The 11,394-nt window shown below is 34.8% G+C and overlaps 6 non-coding genes across 6 annotated transcripts; 3 read left to right on the forward strand and 3 right to left on the reverse strand.

Annotated features, from left to right (window-relative positions):
- Window positions 1–2,906: 2,906 nt before the first annotated feature.
- Window positions 2,907–2,996, forward strand: TRNAY-GUA (transfer RNA tyrosine (anticodon GUA)). Its single transcript is given in 2 exon segments — window positions 2,907–2,943; window positions 2,961–2,996. It is a non-coding gene; the product is annotated as a tRNA-Tyr (tRNA).
- A 4,602-nt stretch (window positions 2,997–7,598) lies between these two features.
- Window positions 7,599–7,717, reverse strand: LOC117992637 (5S ribosomal RNA). Its single transcript, XR_004675083.1, has one exon. It is a non-coding gene; the product is annotated as a 5S ribosomal RNA (ribosomal RNA).
- Window positions 7,718–7,802: 85 nt separating this feature from the next.
- On the reverse strand, window positions 7,803–7,921 carry LOC117992623 (5S ribosomal RNA). The gene has a single exon (XR_004675069.1). It is a non-coding gene; the product is annotated as a 5S ribosomal RNA (ribosomal RNA).
- A 250-nt stretch (window positions 7,922–8,171) lies between these two features.
- On the reverse strand, window positions 8,172–8,243 carry TRNAH-GUG (transfer RNA histidin (anticodon GUG)). Its single transcript has one exon. It is a non-coding gene; the product is annotated as a tRNA-His (tRNA).
- A 145-nt stretch (window positions 8,244–8,388) lies between these two features.
- Window positions 8,389–8,507, forward strand: LOC117992625 (5S ribosomal RNA). The gene has a single exon (XR_004675071.1). It is a non-coding gene; the product is annotated as a 5S ribosomal RNA (ribosomal RNA).
- A 978-nt stretch (window positions 8,508–9,485) lies between these two features.
- On the forward strand, window positions 9,486–9,604 carry LOC117992624 (5S ribosomal RNA). The gene has a single exon (XR_004675070.1). It is a non-coding gene; the product is annotated as a 5S ribosomal RNA (ribosomal RNA).
- Window positions 9,605–11,394: the final 1,790 nt, after the last annotated feature.

Genomic DNA, 11,394 nt, shown 5'->3' on the forward strand with positions numbered 1-11,394 from the left:
GACGTCAGCACTAGCTGATGGTATATTTTTATTTCGGCTGACGTTAAAATGACGTCATTTCGCTGTTAATGAGACATGGTTCCAGCGCAATAACAATTAACAAAATAAATATAATATATATAATTTTAAAAATAATAACAAATAAGAAATTCTGTAAGTTTAAATATCGAACGAATAACAATCTAATAACGAAGAAAAACGGTCAAAGAAAAAAGCAAGTGAACCCGTGCGTTACGTGTAACTTTACCGTGGCGCTAGCATCTGTCGTGACCTTTACCCGCTTGACCGGGCCACACCACACCTTGCGGTTATAATTAATGGCACACGCTTGAACCTATGTGGGCAAAAACGTTGCGAGAACTAATAGGAGAAATTATAGTCAATTCCACGCAGTATGAAGAAAACTGCAGATCTTTTTTTTAATATAAAAATAGGGAGCATTCGAGCGAGTTTGTGTGTATTTGCAGGATAATCTCCGGAACTTCTGCATATATTTGAAAAACTCTTTCACAGATGCAGGCTATTATTAGTAGATAATTGGTCAACCTGAGCAAAATCGGGGCGGGCCGCTAGTTTTCCAATTAAAGTGAAATAGAATTATTCGTTGGTACCTATTTCGTAACAAAGAAGTTAAGAATAGAAAAAAAAAAAATTTTCGTATAAAAAATATTTATTCTAATAAACTATGTTCAAGAATTTACAATTTAAAGAAAAGGTACATTCCAATTTGATCCTTCCCTACCCGCGCCCGCAAAAATGCAAAACACAAAACGCGCAATCAGCAATCCCGCCTAGATTAGTCGCCCCAATGCAATCCCATCCCAAATTAAATCCATCCCAGAAAATTGTGACAAACGCCATCCGTCATCCGACCCCTCATTTGCATGAGAAAAACTGTTGAAGAACAACTATTTATCAAATGGCAAGAGGACTTCCGGCGGCCATGACAGTAGGCGCGACGTGTTTCCGGCAGCCATCTTTGCTACTGCGAGGCTGAACGCGACACTTCCGGCGAAGCTGAAATTTTTGTTTCTAATGAACACTGGAAGCGGCACTGAAGTTGCTACAAATAGGGTTTTGGACTGTAGTAATAAAATGATGTTTTTTCTTGGATACCGTCTTTTGAATTCATTATTAAAGAGGATATTTAAAAAAACATGTTTATTTTTAATTTTTAACATAATTAAGTACTAACGTCACTCTTTACGGAAAGCGATTAATGAAGTCACAAGGCATGAAAAATAAATAATTTTCAATTTTTTTACATAAAAATATTTGAATTTTCGAACCGATTTGCTAATCGGACTGATATTCGATAGAAAAGGATGAGGTAGATTTTTTTAATAGATACATAAGTTAGTCCAGTTGTGTGTCTAACTGCTAAAAAATGTCCCTACATATTGTAATATCTCATTTTGTTTTCCTTACCACTCCTAGATCTCTAACTCATATTGTAGTGAGTGATTGGGGGGCGCTCTCCATTTGGATAATTTAGTATTTCTCTCGCGATGAAATATACGCGCTTCCACGGGCCCCTGACTGCGGCCTGATGTTGTTATCTTGTTGTTTGCCATTTTGCTTCTACCTGCTTTCCTAATTGGACCGATTTCCTGATCAGACCGATTTCCTAATAGGACCGATTTTCTCATTGGACCGATTTGCTAATCAAACCGATGTCCGGTAGAAAATGATTTGGTAGAAAAAAAAATTTCTAACAGATACTTAAGTTAGTCCAGTTGTATATCTAACTGCTAATTGCTGAAAAAGCCCCTACATGCAATATCTCGTTTTATTTTGCTTACCACTTCCAGATCTCTAACTCATGTAGCGTTGATTCTTGTGATTGGGGAGCGATCTCCATTTAGATAATTTAGTGTTTCTCTCGCGATGAAATATACGCGCTTCCACGGGCCCCTGATTGCGGCCTGACGTTGTTATCTTGATGTTCGCCATTTCGCTTCTACCTGTTTTCCTAATCGGACCGATTTCCTAATCGGACCGATTTCCCGTAATGATCTGACAGCTCTCTTCACTAATTCAATTTTAACACGGAAATATCCTTAGAGTTCGGCAGAAGCCAAACGTATTTGTGCGTTTATTTAAAGAGTTTAACAAGTACCATAGCCATACTAATCACACTAATAGGTATTATAAAGGCGAAAGTTTGTATAGTACGCTATAGTTGAGATGGAAATCGAGATGGGGATGCCCCGCACACCCGCACAGTCCCCGTGCTAACCCAGTGCGGGATAACGCGGGAAAACTTCTTTATTGCTTAATACTATGGCAAATAAAAAATACAGGATATGCTTAAAAACAAAGGGCGACCTCATCACTACCTTCACCTTATCATTATGTTTGTTACTCTTTCATACAAAAACTGGACGGATTTTGCTGAAATTTATAATGGAGATAAATTCTTTATCCTTTTAGTTATCCTGACTTAATAGGCAATGTTTTATCCCGGTAAATCAAAGATCAATCCCGCGAGATTTTAAAACTCAATAGGTATCCAAACGGACAAAGTCGCGTATATCATCTAGTTTATACTGTAAATCTGAAAGTATGTCTATCTGTCTGTTACCTTTTCACTATTTGATACAGAGATAGCTTGCAGCCTGGATACAGGAATAGGCTACTTTTTAACCAGCAGGGTTCCCTCGGGAGTTTTAATAAAACTAAAATCCACGCGGACCAAGTCGCGAACAGTAGCAATAGTAATGTTAAAAAAATATTTAAATTGTAATCATTAAGACTCTTTAACGACATTCTAATTTTAAATTAACACGTTTTTATTACTTATCTCGGTTTATTATTTACGTAACATCCAGTTGACCTCAAGTGGAACACACCTGTTATCAACGTAACGTAAGAAAGTAAACTGTAATTTCGCCACCACTTGCAAGCCTTCGATAGCTCAGTTGGTAGAGCGGTGGACTGTAGTTGGTCAAACATTGGATATCCATAGGTCACTGGTTCAAATCCGGTTCGAAGGAGACTTTTTATAAAAAATCTAATAATTTATTTTATTCTTGTCACAACTTACGGTGATAGCCTAGTGGTTGAGAAGTTGGCCTCCTATGCAAGGGGTCGGAGGTTCAATTCCAGGTATGCACACACTATGGCCAACTCCTTTCCATTCTGAGAGTAGACCCGTACTCAGTAGTGAGCGGGTGATGGGATGATGATGATGACAACTCAAGCGCCTAAAGGCATTCTCATTTCTCAACAACTGTATTTTGTATACTGCTCATAAACATATTATTAGCTATTTATTACTATAAAGATTCGCTAACTATGGGCGTCATAAGAAAGCTCAGAGTCACTCAGCGGGCGATGGAGAGAGCTATGTGCGGAGTTACTTTACGTGATCAAATCAGAAATGAGGAGATCCGTTGGAGAACTAGAGTAACCGACATAGCTCAACGGGTTGCGAAGCTGAAGTGCCAATAGGCAGGGCATATATGTAGTTCGTACGTTGGGGTCTCAAGACCCCCCACTAGGTGGACAGACAACAGACGAGTCGCAGGGAGCCGCTGGATTCAGGCGGCGCAAGACCGTGGCGTGTGGAAGTCCCTACAAGAGACCTATGTCCAGCTGTGGACGTCTATCGGTTGATGATGATGATGACTAAAGATTCTGTTTATTATTTACTAGGCGAGGTTGCCTATTTAAATTAATTTAAATCCTTAAAACGTCTGCAATCTTCAACGTAAAAAAGGAACCACAATTAAATTACCCAATATTGAATACAACAGAATATAGACGCAAAGATCTTAACCCTCCAAATGCGACGGCATTTCTGACTCTCGCAACCATGAGAATCAATTACAGGAAAATACGAAAGACCCCATTATGGCGGATGTCTCTAGAAAATTGATTTAAAAAGTAAAAGATTTTTGTGAATGCTTTTGGTGAAGCTCTTTAGTATTCACGTTTAAATTAAAATTTAAATTATTATTTTACTTCGTCCGCGTGGATTTAGGTTTTTTTTAAATCAAGTTGGAACTCTTTAATTTTCCGGGATAAAAAGTAGCCTGTGTCCTTCCTCGGAATATAACTCTCTACCAAATTTCATCAAAATCGGTTGAACGGTTAAGCCGTGAAAAGCTAGCAGACAGACCGACAGACAGACACACTTTCGCATTTATACTTAATATTAGTATGGATTTATAACTAACTGATATACGACTTCGTTTGCGAGGGTAAAAAGTAGCCTATGACACATCTCCATCCAAGTCTTTAACTATAACCATGCAAAAAATCACATCGATCCGTTTCTCCGCTGCGACGTCATTGAAGGACAAACTAACATACAAACACACTTTTGCATTTATAGTATGGGTAGTGATGGAACTCTTACAAAATTTTGGCACTGGACTAATAATATTATGATCTGATAGGTGATCAAATGTATGATAATGATAATATCTCTATTGAAACTATAATAATATTATAATATGAGATGATATTGAAGTCCACAGGAATTCATATTAGACATGGTGAAAATAGAAATTAACCAATTTTACCATAAGAAAAAATCCTTCATATATTCTCTTATTTTTATATCTTAAAAAATTCTTACTTCAAGAGATGTGAGGTAATAATAATATCATCTTAAATCTTCTTGATCGTATCGTAATCTTTTCTTGAATATAAAAGTGAATTCCCGCCAGTGAACAAGACCAATTATACGCAAATGAAGTTAACCCTTTAGATGCTTTGTAGAACTTTTTAATTGCTGCTAAATCGAAAAGGGATCGCACAAAAAATGTCCATTGTTGGTCGGTATGTCATTAATCTATGTGGGTGGGTACAATTTCATGCCATTGAGTATTGTTATGTGATTTTAGATTATTTTGGGACTTTGATGATGTTTTGGATTAAATGACACTTGACTTACAGTTTTTATTATTTTATTTTAACAGTCTGACGGCAACAAGTAATCTCTATTTTGACTTTTGTATGATCATAAGATAGTATAATGTACGTAAATAAGATATTATTATGATATTTATGGTAAGGTAATTAGTACATAATTCTTCTATTATGTACTAATTATTCATTTTCTACTATTTTTATTTGTGAAATATAAAGTATTTTGTAAATCCTATTGGTACCTACCCTAAGTTTATTACCGCTTTCAAATTGAATATAGTCCAAATGTATTGTATTGTAAGTAATGGTATATACATACTTACTTAAAAAAAATTACTATTTTAAGTTTTTTTCAATTTTTGTATTCCTATTAAGGACTAGATACTATAGATTTAGATTTTAAAAAATCCCTTGTTAACTCTTTGATTTTCGATATAAAACGAAAGAAGTTCTATCACTCTCCAGATCTTTTAAACAAGATGCAAAAAATCACCTGCATTGATGTGATTAAAGGACAAACTAACACACTAATAAACAAACAATGAAACACAGTTTCGCATTAATAATATTGGTAAAAATATTCATTTTGTATGGTTATTCGAACTCCCTAATTACTGCAACCTTTCAAAAAGAATCACAGCCATCAGTCACGTGTTAGCATACAATTAATATGCATAGAAAGGGTTATCGTTGGCCAGATTCGCCACGCATTCGGTATTAATATCTTGATCCATCAGCGGTGACGGGTTAAGATGAATCAGTGGCAATGCCAGGGTATTGAGGTGCTCAAAGTTTATATTTTTCAACCGGAAAGGAAAAAGAAACCCTTATTATAGGATCACTTCGTTGGCTGTCTGTCTGTCCATCTGTCTGTTGTGTTTGTCACGAAAATCTATATGGTATTTCCCGTTGACCTAGAATCATGTAATTTAGCAGGTATTTCGTTCTTATAGTACAAGTAAAGTAATAAATCTGAAAACCGTGGATCTGTAGTTACATCACACAAAAAAAATTAAAATGTGTTAATGAACAAATAATTAGTATTTTCAATTTTCAAAGTAAGATAACTATACTAAGTGGGGTATCATATGAAAGGTCTTGACCTGTATGTTCTAAAACAGGTCTTTATTTATTTTTAAGCATAATGGTTCTTGATTTATCGCTTAAAATGTCGAAAATAATACCTGAGTACGGAACCCTCGGTGCGCGAGTATGACTCGCACTTGGCAGGTTTTTTTAAATAATAATTAATTATTAGATGTATGAAATAACATTTACTTACTAACGAAATGAAATGATCCTCACATAAAACTTTACCAATAAGCATTAAAAAAAAATACTTAGTTGATTTTTTACGGACAAGTCACGCTTGACCAAAAAATTATACTATTCCTGACGTAGGCTATATTTTTTTTTTTTAAAAGAGATCCCTACGAAAATTGTAATATTAAGCTAACCGTGCGAAGGGGTAGGTCACTAGTAATAAATAATTGAACATAAAAGTTTGGAAACCATTGATGACTGGTGATTTATTTGGCCCAGCAGACGAAGGGTTAAGTCGCCATTAATTAACGGGATTCGCGCATCACTTCGTCAAAAGAAGGGATTATAACTGTAATTTGATAGAAACTTCTGTTATTATGCGGAAAAAATGACAACTTTTTTATTCAATGACTTGCGAATTTAAAGTTCAGAGCACAGAATAATTATTTAATTAAAGAAAAAATACTTTACTATTATACTTATTTATTAGTGATCTTCCTTTCCACAGGAGTATATTATCAGTTTTTTAATTAAAAGAATTTATGACAAAATATCGCCTGAAAAAATATTAACAGCAATGTTATACCACAACGATTACACTAACAAAGAAATTGTTAAAAAATATTATTATTTTGAATTAATATTAAGTGTGTTCATAAAAGTAAATCATATTGTAATATAAAAAGAGATTTTTATTTAGTTGACAAAATGAAAAAATACCGAATTAAATAGGTCAAATTTGACCATCCTCGATGAAAGGGTTAAAAATAAATTGATCTTGACGTGAATGGGAACATAATATCATGAGTATGCAAATGAGCTAAATTAGAGCATATATTTTGATTGACTGGTTCACTACTGGAGTTTAATAGACCCGCATGCTATGAAATTTGCTCATTATACTTACTACATAGGTACTTAGTCATGACAACGTCTGATAATAATTATTTTGCGACATCAAATTCTAGATGGGCTTTTTAAAATTAATAATTAATCTATCTGTAGAATCATACTAATTATAAATAAACCAGCCAAGTGCGAGTCGGACTCGCACACGAAGGGTTCTTAGTTCGTACTATCGTACAAGATATTTTATCATTTTTATGTGCAACACTGAAACTGAACAAAATATAAAAAATAATATGCATATTATCGGATACTGACTGTACGACTTACTACGTACCTATATTATCAAAGTGTCAAATGAATAATGATACTGATACCAATTTGACTCGGATGTCAAAGAAAATTTTGAATAAATTTCGAATAAATAAATAATTTAACTATTTTTTGAATTAATCATTCAAATAATAAAGTTTTGACCCTCGCCTCATTAATAGAGGGTTAATAAATAATTAATACTCGTATAATTATTATGTATAAGAATAAACTAATACAAACGGTAAGTACTTTATAAAAAGTATGTAAATCCTATACAAGCCATAAAAAGGACAAAAAGCCAACATCACGCGGTGTTCCCAGGCGGTCACCCATCCAAGTACTGACCGCGCCCGATGTTGCTTAACTTCGGTGATCGGACGAGAACCGGTGTATTCAACATGGTATGGACGTTGGCGATTGGATTGCTGAAAATAAGTAATGGAACGAAATAAATCATGATTTTAATAAATAAGTTACAAGTAGCCATAAAAAAAGCAAAAGGCCAACATCACGCGGTGTTCCCAGGCGGTCACCCATCCAAGTACTGACCGCGCCCGATGTTGCTTAACTTCGGTGATCGGACGAGAACCGGTGTATTCAACATGGTATGGACGTTGGTGATTGACACGCTGAAAATAAGTAACCAAACAAAATGAATTATGAATTTTCTGCAACGAGGCAACAGGTTAGTTCACTCACAAATCTGAATTCAAAATCTTCTCTTTTTTGCATGCCCTTTGAAAACAGTTATTTCATTTGATTTAAAAATAAATAAAGTAATATTTATTTAATTTAAAAATAAATAGTAAAGTATTTATTTCATTTTTAAATAAATAAAAAGTATGCTCCGCCGTAACAGTGTACTACACTGCCGTGACCAGGATTCGAACCTGGGTTACTACGGCCACAACGTAGGGTCCTAACCACTAGACGATCACGGCTATCGGAGCGGTGGTCATGCCGGCGAAAATACTGTAAGCACTCTATAGCAACTTTTTTACCGTTCATATTGATATCTCTTTCATGATAGTGTTGCTAGAAAAGCTATTTTATTTCTTAGCTACCTATAAAATTATTAATCCAATCGCCAACGTCCATACCATGTTGAATACACCGGTTCTAGTCCGATTACCGAAGTTAAGCAACATCGGGCGCGGTCAGTACTTGGATGGGTGACCGCCTGGGAACACCGCGTGATGTTGGCCTTTTGTTTTTCTAGTTTTTTTAAGGTTTTTGTTAATCTTTTTTATATATTTTTGTTCCTAATTTGGATTCTACACTTCAATAATAATTATAATGATGCTAGGCAAAATACCTACTTATCTGCTATGTTCGCCAAAGCTTTTTTATAACTTTATTCCGAGTCAAATTATTTATGACGAATAACAAACGTCAAACATTCCGAGACAGTAAACTACCGTTATAAATAAAGGCGGCAAAATTTATCGAAAACCATTGCTTCTCTTTACCTATCACAGCGGGACGGTTATGGGCCAAAGTTGAGAAGCCAAAACATAGTTTACCAACTTTATTTTGCATCCCCAAAACTCCATCTAACAACCTTATTTATTCAGCATAAGGATAAAATTGCCAAAGCAAAAGATGCAGCTGAAAGCAATGAAATAAATTCTTTACCAATTACATTTTGCGTTACTAAAACTGAATCTAACAATCGTAATGCTAATAATAATAAAGCTGAAATTCCAGCAGCAAAATATGTAGGTAATGGTAAAGATAAAGTTGTAGCGATATAATGTGTATCATTTATAACGTATTGTGTTTTGATAGTACACGTCAGTGCAGACTAGTTTTGTTCGACGGATGGCTCTCATATGAGAATAGGAAATGGTTATGTCTTGAGATCTACGGCCAAGTTTTGAAATGTCCAAATGGTTTGGTGTTATCGCTACGTTAGGTAGCTCACTTTATTGTCTCTGAATGGGTATCCAAGCGAGAAATCTAAGGGTTATGGAGGCATTGATATTTCAGATAGATTTATCTTGAAGTATGGGAAGCTTAATGTTCCAAGAGACAATATCTTGCAATTTCTTTTGTACTTACCACTTTTGTTTCTGTTACTTCAGTAAAATTCTATTCTACTTTAGATTCTATATTTACATTATTCAAATAAATAAACGCAGTATGTCAGATAGGTAGCTATCTATGAAATCACTACAAAGTCTGGCAACGTCCATACCATGTTGAATACACCGGTTCTCGTCCGATCACCGAAGTTAAGCAACATCGGGCGCGGTCAGTACTTGGATGGGTGACCGCCTGGGAACACCGCGTGATGTTGGCTTTTTGTTCTTTTTGTGTATTTTATTTTTCGTTAAATTCAATTTTTTTTTCAACTGCTTTTTTATTTACTTACCTAATTTTGGTATCTAACATAAATTCTAATTGTTTGTATATGTTTGTATCTATGTTTACTTGATTTGTATATAAAACGATTTACAGTAGATATTTTTCATCCCGATAAAGCAGCGAGCTCCCCTTCAAAAACTTTTTTATTAAAAAGATTTCATACTAACTGACGGCTCCGGCATTGTGGAACCACCAACAAAGGACCACAATCCACAGCCTTGGATTAACAACCGTATTTATTTGAGCGATTCAATTTTTGATATCGGTTAAATTTTGGCACCGAATCCTATAGAAAACACACCCCTCGAAGTGAACTAAGCAAGTATCATTTTAGATCAAACACGTGATAACGACCATAAGAACACCCCTATTATTTGATACAATAAAAGTGAAGTGTCGACATATTCCGCATTCTACTACGAAATTACTGGTAGGATGATTGACCAAACTGATGCTAGATACAAAAACCAAACTAAACCCTATTAAAAAGATGCTAAAGTTTAAATTCCAATAGAGTTTCAGGAGATTGATGAAAGGTTTTGGGGTGACAAGCATGTTGGTACCACGGTATCGCTAGTAATGTAAAGGTCGGTAGGCAGCCAGATACGTACTAATGGTGATTGAGAAAAATATTGCACTCGTATATCCCGGTAGGTCCCGGATAACTCGTGAATGTCTTCATGAATATTGAAGATGTATCTCCGATATTTTATTTGATTGCGCTTTTAGGACCACAATGCAGTGCGTTAATGGTAGACATAAAATAGGACGTATTGTGAAGCTTTATTCGTACGAAATGATGAAATGGAATGACAATAATAAAAATATCATTTCTGGTAGATGTATTACTAGCACGTATATACCTACCTATCTAAACTTTGTGTAGATAACGTAAAAGGTGTGAGAAGGTGAACTTTAGAATAAAAAAGAAGAAAGCAAAAATAAAAAATAAAAAAGCAAGTTAAAGGGTGTAATAAATAATATACGATTTTACCAGTACGTATTATTCAAAAATCTATTAAAAATAAATAGAAATCAAGATGTTTTCAATAATATCTGCAACAATAAATAAATTTATGATCAGTTACTCAACATGTAAAATTAAGTAATTCTAATAGCTGCAAAATTAAACTTTACCTACCCAAAGTTTTACGTTAACTTAAGGTTGAAACACATCAGTAGTTGTTTACAATAATTCAGACGATCTCTAAACACATAATATTATTTATATTGCAGAAAACACAGTCAGCTGAACTTAAATATCTCCTCACTAAAATAAAAACAAAGCAATATATATTATGCTCACATTATTACCGAAAATACATTTTGCAGTCAGCAAAAAGACCTTAATATTTCAACACAACTCATCCATATATGACACAAAACATTAATCGTTGAAGATTACCCCTGCAGGCCTAGCATGGGCCGGGAAATTTTCTCCCCGAGGAAAGGATAAAATTTTTATCCCCTCCGATAGTTATTTCCACTCTCCGAGCATGGGCACAGGGTTGGATATAATTATCCCCGGTGATAAGGCGGGGAAAGACTAGTCCTCGGTTAATGTCAAAGTGTTATTATTTTTTATCTGTGCTTTTGATTTTGCTCGTTTTCGTTACTCGTAACTCGTCTGTGGCTGCTTTTTATTTTAAAAGAGCTAGAAGCCGGAGCCGTAAAATAGTTTAAAAAACATTCACAGAAGATTATGCACGTAAGTATTGTTATTGT

Source organism: Maniola hyperantus, chromosome 21 (genome assembly GCF_902806685.2).
Source record: "Maniola hyperantus chromosome 21, iAphHyp1.2, whole genome shotgun sequence".
Taxonomy (NCBI): Eukaryota; Metazoa; Arthropoda; class Insecta; order Lepidoptera; family Nymphalidae; genus Maniola; species Maniola hyperantus.